This window comes from Lathamus discolor, unplaced genomic scaffold (genome assembly GCF_037157495.1).
Source record: "Lathamus discolor isolate bLatDis1 unplaced genomic scaffold, bLatDis1.hap1 Scaffold_104, whole genome shotgun sequence".
In the NCBI taxonomy this organism is placed as follows: domain Eukaryota; kingdom Metazoa; phylum Chordata; class Aves; order Psittaciformes; family Psittacidae; genus Lathamus; species Lathamus discolor.
Genome location: NW_027069122.1, coordinates 185,303 through 201,490, shown reverse-complemented (window position 1 = coordinate 201,490; position 16,188 = coordinate 185,303). Strand labels below are relative to the sequence as shown.

At 54.5% G+C, this 16,188-nt stretch overlaps 1 pseudogene; it reads right to left on the bottom strand.

The window, feature by feature from the left end:
• Positions 1–14,555: 14,555 nt before the first annotated feature.
• Positions 14,556–15,986, bottom strand: LOC136006235 (olfactory receptor 14A16-like; annotated as a pseudogene).
• Between the last annotated feature and the right edge of the window lie 202 nt (positions 15,987–16,188).

Below are 16,188 nucleotides of genomic sequence, written 5' to 3'. Positions count from 1 at the left end.
CTCTGCTGGTGCTTCAGTTCTGCGCCAGGAGGCCTGGCTGTGCCAGGGACACTGCTTGCACCCCCCTCCTGCACAGGCACCCACTGGAGCTGTCACTGGGGTTTTCCTCGTCAGGGTACGCTGCTGAGAGTGTTCTTGACAGCACCTGTGAGAGAAGACCTGAACGTTCAGGCACTGCCGGGGGAGATCACCTTTCTTTATTGGAACTCTGCCTTGGAGCCCAGCTCTGCCACAGAAATGCCCTTTGCATGTCCTGGCCTGAGCTCACAGCACCGCCACAAAACATGCCACTGCCACTGCCACAAAATACAGGACCGTCTGTGATGTCTAAATCACCGTCTGAATTGTTATTAACATCATTTTCAAGACATTGTGAAACCGCTGTTGAAATACAATTCAGTCATTGCTTAACCACCATTGGATTCCCATTTGATTTTAATTCAGTCCCTGATTAATTACCATTGGTCCTTAAAGAGGCCCTTTCAGTTACCCCCCAAGGATGACTTCTCTGGACCATTCCCCGGTGAAGCACAGTGAGGCACAGCTCCAAGTCCATTTCCCTTCAGGTGTGCAGCAGCAGATCCAGCAAGTGCCCCCGCTCCCCACCGAGGGCCATGGCAGATGGAGGAAGCCCAGCACACCCGGGCTGGGTACAAGGAGAGCTGCAGGGAAGGTTCCCGAGAGCAGGACAGCTCCTGGCACAGGGACTATCCCAGCTCCAGGGCCAGCCTGCACTGGACGCCCTGCGCCTCCTGCCCTTGGCGGCGGAGTCACAGCGGGGCCCTTTGTGAGCCGGTCTGTGACATGCCCAGTGTGGTCACGTCCCTTGCGCTGCCCTTCCCTCCCCCTGCCCACATCCCTCCATCCCGCAGGGGGGCACAGAGACCCCGCAGCCACCCCAGGGGGAAATTGGGGTGAGGTGGGGGCTCCCCAGGAGAGCAGCTCTGCGCTGGAGCCAGCCGAGGGGTGCCTGGGGCAGCCACTGCAGAGCGGGCAGTGAGGGCTCCCCCAGGCCTGGGCAGGGTCGGGGCCAGGGACTGCCACCAGCTGGATGCTGGCACTGCTGGATCCCGCTTCCTCCTCACGCTGCAGGCAGGGGCCTGCGCTCTGCCCCTGCAGGGCTGCTGCAGGGTTACCAGAACCCGCCAGCTCTATTGCCCCCTGCCGCAATCCCTGCCGGGCTTCTGCAGGCGCGGCCAGAGCCCTCCCGGGATTTGCCACCTCCTGCAATGCCCGCTCGGCTCCCACTGGCTGTACCAGCGCTGCGGGCCCTGCAGCACCTCCAGGAGCCCGCCAGGCGTTGCGGAAGGTGGCAGGGCCTGGCGGGATCTGGCACAACCTGTGTGGGCTCGCCGGCGCTCCGCAGGACAGCACGGACCTGGTGTGCCCGCGGCACCTGGATGTGCGCTCTAGGCAGAGGCAGCAGCCCAGGTGCTGTGGTGGAGCTCGAAAGCCCTCCAGCTATTCCAGGGGCACCAGGGCCCATGGTGACCAGGAAGACCCCGGGGCACTCTGGAAGCCGCAGGTGAACACAGCAAAGGTCCTGGCGGGCTCTGGCAACGGCAGCGGAAACCCACCGGACATTCCACAGTGCTGAGCTGCCCTTGGAGCTTCCGCTAACGCCCGCGGGAGCCGCGCAGCATTCCCGGTGATGGTGGCACCGCTGGCTCTGCGGGTACCGGGGCAGGAGAAGGGCCCTGGCTGATGTTGCTCCTTGTGGTGTCGTGGTGGCTTCGGAGGTGACAGCCCGGGAGCAGGCACCTGCATCTCCTGGTGCTTGGGATGTCCCTGGTGGCTCCTCAGCTCTTGGAGCTGTTTCTGCTGACACCAGTGCTTCACCCTCCTTTATCCACCCACCCAGGTTGCAATGGCTTCCCTTGGGCAGAGCAGTGTTGAGGGAGACCATGCCAAGAGCTGTGCTGAAGCTGGAGGAAACCACATCCACTCTTTGCCTCCTCACGCACAGCTGCAGGCTCTCAGCTTGGCCAGGCAGCAGTTACCCTTCGCATGGCTTTTAGGAGACCAGAGGTGTCACCCAAGAGGACTCTGGTGCTGGCACGCTGTCCTGGGTTCAGCAGCAGCAGTCATTTTTCTCCTTCTTAGTAGCTGGTGCGGCGCTGTGTTTTGACTTTCAGCCTGGGAACAGCGCTGATAACGCCGATGTTTTCAGTTGCTGCTCAAAATGTTTGGTCTGCCCAAGGACTTTCTGAGCCTCATGCTCTGCCAGGGAGGAGGGGAAGCCGGGAGGAAGCAGAGACAGGACACTTGACCCAAATTGACCAAAGAGGTATTCCATACCACAGCCTGTCATGCCCAGGATGTAATGGGAGTTACCCAGAAGAGCTAGGGCACTGCAGGGTTGGACGAGGTATCAGTTGGTGCTCGGTTGGGCTGGGGTGGGGAGAGTTATCAGTCGGTGGGTGGTGAGGTGTTGTATTTTCTTCCCTTGTTATTTCCCTTATCATTATTATTGGCGGTAGCAGCAGTGATTTGTGTTACACCTTAGTTACCAAACTGTTCTTATCTCAGCCCGTGGGAGTTGCATTCTTTTCAATTCTCCTCTCCATCCCTCCGGGAGTCGAGGGAGGGAAAGAAGTGGGGGGAGTGAGTGGACGAGCTGTGTGGCTGGGTTTAAACCACAACACACACGCCTCACCAAAGGCAGCTTGTATAGCCTGCGCTCCCCTGGGTTGCACTTAGGCCTTTATCAAAGATAAGTGCAACACGTCCTTGTCCTCTTTCCCAAGACACCTCTGCCAATCCAATGACCTTTTCAAGGGGGATCCCAAGGAATGCTGATGTTCCCCTGTAACTGCACTGCCACTGTCCTGCCTGTTACACCACGTCCTTCATTCCTCTCCTCTTTCACAGATTTTCTCCTGTCCAGGACACAATGACCAGCTCTGAAGGCCTCTTTTCAGCAGGCTGTCCAGACAAAGGCCCTGTCCGTTATTCTCCACTTGTCTCCTCCCCTCACTCTTTGTTCATTCAGAGCCCTCTCCCTAAGCTGCTGCTTTGAGCTTCAGGCAGGAAAGGTCTTTCTATGGTCTAATCGTCTCCTTGCACAACTCTTTAATCATGTTCACAGCTACCGCTTTGTATCTACCTGTGTCTCTAAACCCTTCCTCATGAGATTATCCCTGTGTAGGAACGGGACCCCGCGAGGCGCTGCTCGTACCAGGCACGTGGTGCCCGAGTGTACTTTACTGTGTAGGACACTTTGTCATGCTTTGCTTTGCTTTGCTTTGCTCGCCCAGAGGAACAATCCTGCTGTGCCTGTGTGCAGGCAGGTCTCTAAGGCAGCCAGGCTGGGAGCTGGTGCGCAGCAGCTGCACCATCCAGCTGCCAGCTGCAGTAGAGAAGTCGGGTGTGAGGAGAAGCGACGCAAGTCCCGGGTGGACGATGAGAGCAATGTTGGGTGGGGAGGTGAGGAGCGAGGTGCTCAGTGCAGCGCTGGACCTGAAGGGCTGCTTTTCCTGCCTGTGCAGGCCTCTGGAAGAGACACTCGCGATCAGTGGCAGTGGAATAGAAATTTCTAAACTGAAAAGTGATAAAATAAACCCTTCAAATAACTTTTATCAGACGCTCTTTGTAATCTTCCTGCACTCGGAAACGTCCCCAGTTCCCTGGAAGACAATCTGGAAGACTTGACAAAATCCACAGGGTGAGACATGGCTCCTCAGGGTTTAATGAGCCCCACGGTGTATTTGGGCTGAGTTCATGAACCTCAGGTACTGAGAGGAGGCTGAAGAAACCTCCCAAGAAGTCCAAGTCAGAAACAAAGCCCCAGGTCCCTTCAGCATTAATGGGCCCCACTGAGGGCTGTTACTGACAAAGCCTCCCCAGGGACTCGTTAAAGCAAGTAAGTGGAGGCTGTGATTACAGGCAGAGAAAGGCAAAATGAAGGTGTCTGATGGTGAGAAAACCCTTGGTTGGTTTGATGAAGCAGAAAGGCCAAGCCCTGACCACAGCCCTTGGAGAAGTAGAGCCTGAAATCCTGAGAATGAAAGTTCTCCTTACAGGCCTTTAGGAAGGAGGCAATGGCCATAGACCAGGGGACAGAGACCTTTTGTTCTTTTGGGCCTTTCAGCCTTGCCAGAATCCTCAGCCATCTCTGCTGCAGGCTGTCCTTCACTGGCCCATGCCCGCACCCCTTCCCCTTCAGGCTGTCCTTCACTGGCCCATGCCCGCACCCCCTCCCCTTCAGGCTGTCCTTCACTGGCTCATGCCCGCACCCCTTCCCCTTCAGGCTGTCCTTCACTGGCCCATGCCTGCACCCCTTCCCCTTCAGGCTGTCCTTCACTGGCCCATGCCCGCACCCCTTCCCCTTCAGGCTGTCCTTCACTGGCCCATGCCCGCACCCCCTCCCCTTCAGGCTGTCCTTCACTGGCCCATGCTTGCACCCTTTCCCCTTCAGGCTGTCCTTCACTGGCCCATGCTTGCACCCCTTCCCCTTCAGGCTGTCCTTCACTGGCCCACGCCTGCACCCCTTCCCCTTCAGGCTGTCCTTCACTGGCCCACGCCTGCACCCCTTCCCCTTCAGGCTGTTGACACCCATCTTGCTTTCCCACCTCGCTCTCACCTGGCATTTCTGTACCTTTGGTCACATCTCTGCACACATCACTGTCTGTTCTTGAAACACAAAGTCATGGCCTGAGCCAGACTCCCTATGGGTGACCTCTTGCACCACAAGTCCACCTTTTGAGAGACATTTCTCTTTCCTAACTTGGAGTCTGAACCTTCCAAGCTGCACTTTGCAAAGGTTTGCTTCTCTTCCCACTAGCAAGAAAACCTCCGTCATCTCTGAAGCCGCATTTCAAGTAGTTGCAGGCTGCTCCTACAGTGTCAGTTCAGAAGGTGGTGTGAATATCCCTCAGCAAGGCCATCTAAAGGAGGCTTCTAGAGGAATGGGTGAGTTCATCAGCATAGAGAACTAAGTACCATGGGAGAGCAGTAGGAAAAGGGAATGGCCCGGATCGAGAACTTCTTTGCAAAATCCAAAAGGAAAGGTGATGTCCCTGGGTGCAAGGTATCCCATGCTCTGGGGACAGGGCACCTCATCTGGGACCGCTTCCTGCCTGTAGCACCCTCTCTGCTGCTCACACCCTGCTCTCTGCCCGCACTCACAAGTGTCTCACAGAACCTTTGCACTTCCCCTGCAGCAGCGACACCTCACTGCAGGAGGCTCCTGCATTCTCCAGGCTCAGGGATGGTTCCTGCATTCCGGGCAAGTTCAGGTAGTGCAGGAGAGGGAGACAGGAAGGTCGGCTCATGGGGCATGATGAGCAGTGCGCAGGCACCCCCAGCAGTGGCCATTCCCCATGTGCCACGCTGAGGCATGTTCCCATGAGGGAAACTTCTCAGAGAGCCTCTGCTTTGTCCAGAGCCTGCAGCCACACTCCAGGAACACTACTCCTCCTCCACCTACAGCCATCAACTGCTCTCCATTGCTGGGCTCCGTCCGGCTTGTAAGGATTTGTTAAAGCCCTGAACCGTCACCTTGCTTCTTGCTGACTTCTCTACCCTCTCTCACCTCCCTGCACACTGCTCATTGCCACCAGTAACTAACTGAAGAGTTACGAAGCTCTCAAGGCTTTCCTCAGGGGCTGACCATGTTTCTCCATGGACCACTGATGGATCCATTGAGTGCCAGGTGTAGGTTCCTGCCCAGGTAGAGATGCCCCTGGGCAAAGCCCTGCTGCCGGGAGGGGTGTGTAGGGCAGAGCTGAGCACACAGCCCATGGGATGGGCTCTGGGAGCCCTGAGAGGGAGCAGAGCTGGGCACAGAGCAGCAGCTGCTGGCAGGGACAGCTCCAGGCAGCAGAGACATGGGCAGGGAGTGGGGGGAAAGTGCAGCCCGGCCCTGGCGAGGGTGCGTTCAGGCAGCTGTCTTGGTGGCTGGCATTGGAGGTGACTGCTGGCCATGCTGTGCTGGGCACAGTCCTTTGCTTCTCCCCATGAGAGCTCCCTGATCTGCCCTTTGAAACCGTGCTGCCCTGCTCTCAGCACAGAACAGATGTTTGTGGGCGTTCTTAAGATCAATTTGTGTGTGAAGGCAACTTACAGGCAGTGCAAGTGTAAGCACAGGGCAAATGGGAAAGGACTCTCAGTGGCTCTGCATTAAGCTAGAAAGAGCTGAGAACTTCCGGCTATATACCCTTCCAATTTTCAGTCATAAGTGGAATAGTTTATACCCCTATAAAAAAACCTCAGGAGTGTTATGCCAGTAAATAAATAACAAAGACAAAATGATCCTAAGGCCATGCCAAGCCTCTCTTGTGCAGCCCAGACTCATCCAAGTCATGAGTACAAGTAGTGAACTTTACAATCAAGTTGGATTTTATCTGACATTCCTTCTGAACACCACAGCTGGACAAAGCCCTGCTTGAGAGCAGTGCTGACTGACATCCAACCTGGCCTTGGACACTGCCAGGGATGGGGCAGCTCAGCTTCCCAGGGCACTCAGTGCCAGCGCCTCAGCGCCATGACAGGGAAGGACTTCCTCTTAATATCCAAGCTAAATCTCCCTTTTTCGGCTTAAAATCATTCCCCCTTGGCCTGTCACTGCACACCCTTGTAAAACGCCCCTCTCCACATTTTCTGTAGGCCCTGTCTAGGTATGGGCATGTCGTGGTTTAAACCGATCCACACAGCTTGTCCACTCACTCCCCCCCCTGCCTTCTCGCCCTTCCCCTGCTCCTGGGGGGACGGAGAGGAGAATCGAAAAGAATGCAACTCCCACAGGTTGAGATAAGAACAGTTTAGTATCTAAGGTATAACACAAATCACTGCTGCTACCACCAATAATAATAATGACAAAGGAAATAAAAAGAGGAAAGAATACAACACCTCAAAACCAGCTGACCAGTAACTCGCCCCACTCCCCACAGCCGAGCACCAACCGATAACTCGTCCAACCCTGCTATCCCCACCCTTCCGGGGTAACTCTCGGTTACATCCTGGGCATGATGTGCTGTGGTATGGAATACCTCTTTGGCTAGTTTTGGGTCAGGTGTCCTGTCTCTGCTTTCTCCCAGCCTCCCCTCCTCCCTGGCAGAGCATGAGACTCACAAAGTCCTTGGCCAGACCAAACATTTGAGCAGCAACTGAAAACATTGGTGTTATCAGCTCTCTTCCCAGGCCAAAAAATGAAAACACAGCACTGCACTAGCTACTAAGAAGGAGAAAAATAACTGCTACTGCTGAACCCAGGCCATTATCCACCCCTTATTCCGTACCATTCACGTCATGCTTAGATCCCACATTTTCACTATGCCATCACTCTTACCTCAGTACACTCTTAGTGCATGGACCAGTCCCTATAAAGCTGCTGAGTCCATCTGGTCCATGATGGCAGGCTCCATCACTTGTAACAGTCTCTCAGAGCAGGAGAGGCTGTGTGCAGTGTTCACACTTGTGAATAACCTGGGCAATAGTGTCCATTGCTAAGTCCACCCCTCGGTCATGAGTCCATCTCTATGTTGCATCTCTGCCCTGATGGCCTGAAGTGTCATGGGCCCACCAGGCTCAAAATAATTCACTGTCCCCTTCAGCAGTTTCTGCAGCTTGTTGCTGGGGACTCCATACAGCTGCCTTCCATCTCCGATGCTTCCAAAGCACTGGAGGGGAGCCGCGGCGGGAGATTCAAACTGGGCATCACCAACCGTTGCCGGTCAATTGCTGAGGTGAGTAGCTCGACAGAGGATGCCCTTAACACTGGAGTGGGGGAGAGATCAGCGTCCAGGAGCCTCAACTCAGAGCAGCCAGAGCTATCGAGGGAGCTTCAAGTCCTCAACAGGACCTGCCCAGGAGCCGGCAGCTCCGCGGACGCGAGCCGCTGACTCACAGGGGGCGGAGCCAGGAGCCGCAGCACCAACCCTGAGTGGTTAAAAACCTGCCCCAGGGAGCGCGAGCAACCAGGAGCACGGCGACAGAGCGGGACGAGGCAGTTTGTGTGGCAGTTCGTGCAGGCAGGCGAGCGGGATGGTGAGCACCCGTCCTATGGCCAGGACCCGCTCTGGGAGCTCTGCTCTGGCTGCCCTGACGGTGGCCAGCATAGGCACCCAGACAGAGCAGATGAGAGGGGAGGCTGCAGTGCAGAGCTCGGAGTGTAGAGGGTGCCTGCACTGGTCTGGTGAGGGAAAGGTGCACGATGGGCAGGGCTGCACTCGGTGCTCCCTGGTGGAGGCCCTCCTGCAGCAGGGGCTGAGCTGCGGAATGCTATTAGCGGGCTGCAAGATGTCAGGGTAGCTGAGAGGAAGCAGGGCTGCTTGCTCCAGCCCCATACTGTGGGGGGGCCTCAAGCTTCCCCTCCAGCTCATGAAGGAAAGAAGGAGGCCACCAACCCAGGAAATTGGGAATTAGTGACAAAGAAAAATAACAAAAGGAGGAAAAGGACAATTAAAAGCAAGGAGCTTCCTCCTAAATCTGTTGTCCCCATGCAGAACCGCTTTGCTGTCCTGCAGGAGACTAACGAGGAAAAGCACTTGCACCACAAACAGCCAGATTATGCACGGGTTAAGATCTCTACTGGCACTACAAAGAAAAAGTGGCGGGTCGTAGTAATAGGGGAATCTACTTTGAAAGGGACGGAAGCACTCGTCTGTCGGCCTGACCCCGTCTCGAGGGAGGTGTGCTGCCTGCCAGGGGCATGGATCAGGGGTGTTACAGAGAGGCTGCCTGCTCTAGTAAGTTCCACGGACTATTACCCACTCCTGGTGATCCATGTGGGTGCTAGGGATATAGGTAGTAGTAGACTGGGGACCATAAAGAAAGACTACAGAGCCCTGGGAGAGGTGGTTAGGGGCTCCGGTGCTCAGATAGTCTTCTCGTCAATTCTCCAGGACACAGGGGAGGACCAAGAAAAAGCTAGGAGGATTGGCCAGGTTAATAAATGGTTAAAAGGGTGGTGTCATAGTCAGGGGTTTGGGTGTCTTGAACATAAGACTGAAGTTAGTAGGCCAGATCTACTGGGGGCTGGTGGAGCTGCTCTGGTAAAGAAGGGGAAGAACAGTTTTGGTAGGAGGCTTGCCAGACTGGTCAAGGAGGCTTTAAACTAGATGTGTTTGGGGAGAGGGGCATCATTCCATCCCAACACACCCACTCAGTTGCCAGCACCTATAATAAATGCTCGGAACAATGTAGATATATTCCAGCTACTCCAGCCAACAACTCAGCTTCAATTGGAGCTCGTCTCAGGTGCCTCTATACAAACGCCCGTAGCATGGGGAACAAACAAGAGGAATTAGAGATGTGTGCACATCTACGGGGGTATGATATAATAGGCATCACAGAAACATGGTGGGATGGCTCCTATGACTGGAGTGTTGGAATGGAAGGTTACAGGCTCTTTAGAAAGGACAGGCCTGGCAGGTGGGGAGGGGGAGTTGCCCTTTATGTTAGGGATAGGCTGGAGAGTATGGAACTCTGTCTGGGGGCAGGTGAGCAGTTTACAGAGAGTTTGTGGGTCAGGGTTAAATGGAAAACAGCCGTGGGAGACATTACTGTGGGGATCTGTTACAGGCCGCCTGATCAAGGAGAACCTGTGGATGAAGCACTCTACAGACAGATAGGAAAAGCCTCACGCTTGCAGGCCCTTGTTCTCATGGGGGACTTCAACCACCCTGACATCTGTTGGAATGATGGCACTGCACGGCACAAGCAATCCAGGAGGTTCCTCGATTGTGTGGAAGACAACTTTCTTCTGCAAGTAATAGAGGAGCCGACAAGGAGAGGTGCCATGATTGACCTTGTGCTCACCAACAGGGAAGGTCTTGTTGAGAATGTGGTACTCCAGGGCAGCCTTGGATGCAGCGATCACGAGATGGTCGAATTTGAGATCCTCAGGAGAGTGAGAAGAGCGTGTAGCAAGCTCACTGCCCTGGACTTCAAAAGAGCAGACTTTGGCCTCTTCAGGAGCCTGCTTAGTGAGGTTCCGTGGGATATAGCCCTGGAGGGCAGGGGGGCCCAAGACTGTTGGTTGATATTCAAGGATCACCTGCTGCAAGCTCAGGAGTGCTGCATCCCAACTACAAGGAAGTGCAGCAGAAGGGCCAGGAGACCTCCTTGGATGGATAAGGAGCTGCTGAGGAAAATTCAAAGGAAAAAATAGGCTTATAAAAAATGGAAGCAAGGACTGGCAGCCTGGGTAGAGTACAGGGATGTTGTCCGGGAAGCTAGGGACCAGGTTAGGAAGGCTAAGGCCCGGTTAGAATTAAACCTAGCCAGGGATGTTAAGGATAATAGGAAGGGATTCTACAGGTATGTAGCAAACAAAAAACAGACTAGGGACAACACAGGCCCCCTGAGGAAGCTTTCGGGAGAACTGGCTACACAGGATTTGGAGAAGGCTGAGGTTCTGAATGACTTCTTTGCCTCAGTCTTCACTGGCAAAGCCTCTGACTGCACCACCCAGTTCTTAGAAGGTAGACGCAGGGACTGTGAGAACGAAGACCTTGGGCCCACTGTAGGAGAGGATCTGGTTCGAGACCATCTTCAAAATCTGAACGCGCAAAAGTCCGTGGGACCTGATGGAATCCATCCGCGGGTCCTGAAGGAGCTGGCGAATGAAGTTGCTCAGCCACTGGCCATCGTATTTGAAAAATCATGGCAGTCAGGTGAAGTTCCCGATGACTGGAAAAAGGGAAATATAACCCCCATTTTCAAGAAGGGGAAAATGGAAGACCCAGGGAATTACAGACCAGTCAGTCTCACCTCTGTGCCTGGTAAAATCTTGGAGCACATTCTCCTGGATGGCATGCTAAGGCACATGAAAAACAACAAGGTGCTTGGTGACAGCCAGCATGGCTTCACTAAGTGGGAATCCTGCCTGACCAATTTGGTGGTCTTCTATGATGGGGCTACAGAATTGATGGATAAGGGTAAAGCAGTTGATGTCATCTACCTGGACTTGTGCAAAGCGTTTGACACTGTCCCACACGACATCCTTCTCTCTAAATTGGAGAGATATCAATTTGATGGCTGGACCACTCGGTGGATAAAGAACTGACTGGACGGCCGCACACAAAGACTTGTGGTCAATGGCTCGATGCCCGGCTGGAGACTGGTAAGGAGTCTGGTAACGAGATCCCTCAGGGATCGGTGTTGGGACCGGTCTTGTTTAACATCTTCATCGCTGACATGGACAGTGGGATTGAGTGTGCCCTCAGCAAGCTTGCCGATGACACCAAGCTGTGTGGTCCGGTTGATACGCTGGAGGGAAGGGATGCCATCCAGAGGGACCTTGACACGCTTGTGAGGTGGGCTGATGCCAACCTTACGAAGTTCAACCATGACAAGTGCAAGGTCCTACACCTGGGTCGGAGCAATCCCAGGCACAGCTACAGACTGGGCAAAGAAGAGATTCAGAGCGGCCCTGCAGAGAAGGACTTGGGGGTGCTGGTCGATGAGAAAATGAACATGAGCCGGCTTCAGTGTGCGCTCGCAGCCTAGAAAGCCAAACGTATCCTGGGCTGCATGAAAAGGAGTGTGACCAACAGGTCGAAGGAGGTGATCCTGCCCCTCTACTCTGCTCTTGTGAGACCTCACCTGGAGTATTGTGTGCAGTTCTGGTGTCCTCAACACAAAAAGGACATGGAACTGCTGGAACAAGTCCAGAGGAGGGCCACGAGGATGATCATGGGACTGGAGCACCTCCCATATGAAGACAGGCTGAGGAAGTTGGGGCTGTTCAGCCTGGAGAAGAGAAGGCTGCATGGGGACCTCATAGCAGCCTTCCAGTACCTGAAAGGGGCCTATAGGGATGCTGGGGTGGGACTCTTCGTCAGGGACTGTAGTGACAGGACAAGGGGTAACGGGTTCAAACTTAAACAGGGGAAGTTTAAATTGGATGTAAGGAGGAAATTCTTTCCTGTTAGGGTGGTGAGACACTGGAATCGGTTGCCCAGGGAGGTTGAGTGCTCCATCCCTGGCGGTGTTCAGGGCCAGGTTGGATGAAGCCTTGCGTGGGATGATTTAGTGTGAGGTGTCCCTGTCCATGGCAGGGGGGTTGGAACTAGATGATCTTGAGGTCCTTTCCAACCCTAACTATTCTATGAAATTCTATGAAATTCTATACTGGCTCATACTGTCCCACATACCCTGCCACTCCTGACTGTCCAGCCTTGGGGAAGATCTCTTGTTCCTCCCATATTGTGGTCTAACCCCAGACAAGAAGCAAACCTGACTCTGCTTAACTTTTGAGATCAGACAAAATGGTCGTGGGTAGAACACACTCTGTGTGTGTGCTGACATGCTGATCCCCATTACGATGAGCAGGCAGGTCCCAAGGGTACCCACAGGCCATTCAAACCCTTCAGAACTCTCCAATGATGCTGCTGTACTTGTCCCTGGGGCTGGTGCAGCTGCTGTGCTTGCCGGCTCTCCCACCACCAGCTTCTCTTTTCCTGGGTGCAGCTCTTCCTCCTCTGCCTTGCTGGGAAATGCTGCCTGGGCTCCTGCATCCTCCTGGGGCTCAGCGGGCGGCTTCCGGGGGATGCTCTCGGCCGCCACAGTGCTGGGCTCGGCCGCAGGGCTCAGCTCCTCCGCGGGGCTCGGCTGCTCCGCTGCCTTCTCCCGCTGCTCAGCAGCCGCCTTCCTCCCGGCCTCGGGCACCACTCCCGCCGCCGCCTGGTCCCGGGGCCGCTCCCCCTCGGCTCCCCGCAGCCTCACGAAGATGGAGGCAAGGACAAGGGCCAGGACGGTGAAGAGCAGCGGGACAGCCAGATACAACTCCACGGCCACATCCATCTCTCCCTGCTGCCAGAGTCCACCCATATTCCAAGTCTTTGCAATAAAGCACAGTGAAACAAGAACCTTAGCCCAGGCCCCATACTTAATAAACACTATCACAGCAAATACCAGCTCTAAGTAATGTACTACATTCTGAAACTGTGAGATCAAGAGAAACAACTTTGAGAACCAATAAATCAGCATTGTGACGACCATTAATCCAATCATGTCTGTCGTTATCTCAACCCTTCGTGCCCCACTTTGGGCGCCAAAAAGAACTGTCGTGGTTTAAACCGATCCACACAGCTTGTCCACTCACTCCCCCCCTTCTTGCCCTTCCCCTGCTCCTGGGGGGAAGGAGAGGAGAATCGAAACGAATGCAACTCCCACAGGTTGAGATAAGAACAGTTTAGTAACTAGGACACAAAGTCCTTGGCCAGACCAAACATTTGAGCAGCAACTGAAAATATTGGTGTTATCAGCTCTCTTCCCAGGCCAAAAAATGAAAACACAGCACTGCACTAGCTACTAAGAAGGAGAAAAATAACTGCTACTGCTGAACCCAGGACAGGGCAACTTGCTCAGATGTATCCTTGAAGCCTTCTCTTCTTCAGGCTTAATACCTGCAGCTCTCTCAGCCTCCTCATCATTGGAGACGTGCTCCAGCACTTAGAGCATCTTTCTGACTCTTCATAAGCCCATCATTGTAGGATCATGAAACAACAGAGGTTGGAATGGACCTCACAAGGTCTCGAGTCCAACCCATCAGGAACAGGGTCAGAACATGTGGTTCAGGGCTTGACACAGCCTGAGTTGGAAAACCCCAAAGCCAGAGACTGCACAGCCTCTCTGGGTGACCTGATGCAGCACTTGCCTGAGCCGATGGGAACAAGGTTTCCTTCTGTCCTGGCTAAACCTCTCCTCTGTCACTATCCCCCATCGCCTTTAGTCCTCCCACCAGGCACCATGGACAGGAGCCTGGCTCTGTATTCTCCAAGTCCTCCTTGCCGGCACGGGCAGTCACTCCCTGACAGACTTCCCTTCCCAAGATCCCAGGTTCCCATCAGCCTTCCCTTCTCCGGCCTGGACAAGCCCAGCTCCCCCAGCTGCTCCCTACAGGCACTGTGCTCCAGTCCCTCCCTTCCTGTTCTGAGGGCCCGTTGCTAAACCCACTCCTGCTTGCCAACAGTGTTCCTGAACTGGGGATCTGAAACCTGGATGGAGTATCCTAGAGCATCCCTTTCCTTGATCTCCTGCCGTGCTCCTGGCCATAGAGCCTGCGATGCTGCTGTCCTCCCTTGCTGCCAGGGCACACGCTGCCTCCTGGCCAGCTCCTGCCCACCCAGACCGTTCCCACGGGCTGCTCCCAGCCAGGCAGCCCCAGCCTGTGCCATTGCAGGGGAGTCCCCTGCAGGGACCCCTGTGTCCCCTGCTCTCCTGCCCAGGACACCCTGAGAGGTCTGCAGTCCCCCTCTGCCATCCCATCTCCCCACACCAGCACAACAGCCCCGGCCCTTGCGCTCCCCAAGAGCTCTTCCTGCTCCAGGCACAGAGCAGCCATCCCAGAGCTGGAGCAGCCAGAAAGCCGATTTCATTCCCCTTCATTCCTGCCATGTGAGGACGTATCAAGAGAAGAAGTTTCTTCAGGATCATTTATTTCCCTTAAATAAAGTTAGAGACCACCACTGACACAAAGTGTGTGGCTCACACAACACGAGTGGCTACTTAAGCAGGAACAGATGGAAACTGACATTTCTATGAAGACAACATCATCACAAATTGAACCAGGAAAACAAATGTAAAGCAGCAAAGACAGACTTGGCTTCTCATGAACTGCACTGGAAGCCCTTTGCAGAGGACAGCAGGCAGTGTGTGGCTGCTGAAACACATCCAGTCACCAGCTTCCTCACAGCATCCTTGAGCGCCTGGTTCCTCAGGCTGTAGATGAGGGGGTTCAATACTGGAGGCACCAGTGAGTACAGCACTGACACCACCAGATCCAGGGAAGGGGAGGAGATGGAAGGGGACCTCAGGTAGGCAAACGTGCCAGTGCTGACAAGCAGGGAGACCACAGCGAGGTGAGGGAGGCACGTGGAAAAGGCTTTGTGGCATCCCTGCTCAGAGGGGATCCTCAGCACAGCCCTGAAGATCTGCACATAGGACACCACAATGAACACAAAACAGCCAAGTGCCAATGTCGTGGTTTAAACCCAACCACAAACCTCTTTTACTCACTCCCCCCCTTCTTGCCCTCCCCCTGCTTCTGGAGGGACGGAGAGGAGAACCAAAAAGAATGCAACTCCCACGGGTTGAGATAAGAACAGTTCAGTAACTAAGGTATAACACAAATCACTGCTGCTACCACCAATAATAATAGTGCTAAAGGAAATAACAAGAGGAAAGAATACAACACCTCAACACCAGCCGACCAATAACTCACCCCACTCCCCCCAGCCAAGCACCGACCGATACCTCCTCCAACCCTGCAGTCCCTCTCCCCCTTCCGGGTCACTCCAAGTTACATCCTGGGCATGACGTGCTGTGGTATGGAATACCTCTTTGGTCAGTTGGGGTCAGGTGTCCTGTCTCTGCTTCCTCCCAGCCTCCCCTCCTCCCTGGCAGAGCATGAGGCTCACAAAGTCCTTGGCCAGACCAAACATTCGAGCAGCAACTGAAAACATCAGCGTTATCAGCACTGTTCCCAGGCCAAAAGATCAAAACACAGCACTGTACTAGCTCCTAAGAAGGAGAAAACTGACTGCTGCTGCTCAAACCAGGACAGCCAAACAGACACTTAGCACAAGGAGCCAACCTCCCTGAGGTAGGAATGTGAGCAGGAGAGCTTGAGGATATGGGGGATTTCACAGAAGAACTGCTCCACAGCATTGCCTCGGCAGAGGGGTAGTGAAAATGTATTGGCTGTGTGCAAAAGAGCACAGAGAAACCCAGTGCCCCAGGCAGCTGCTGCCATGTGCACACAAGCTCTGCTGCCCAGCAGGGTCCCATAGTGCGGGGGCTTGCAGATGGCCACGTAGTGGTCATAGGACATGGCAGTGAGGAGAAAATACTCTGCTGAAATGAATAAGAGAAAGAAAAAGACCTGTGCAGCACAACCTGTGTAGGAGATGGCCCTGGTGTTCCAGAGGGAATTGGCCATGGATTTGGGGACAGTGGTGGAGATGCAGCCCAGGTCCAGCAGGGAGAGGTTGAGGAGGAAGAAGTACATCTGCTGCTTCTGGGCATGGAACCTGTTCCATGGAAAAGGAGAGGGAGAAATTATGGCAAACTTTGGAGCAAATCCACGGCATTCCTCATAGAAATCCGCCCAATTGAAATGCATTTCCTTTCTCTGGTTTGTGCTGGCTGGGAGTTATGTGAGGAGCAGGACCTCTGCCCATGTGCTGCCATGGAGTCAGCTTTGCTCTGAAGCAGGCTTTGTCCAGCCCTGATGTTCACAAG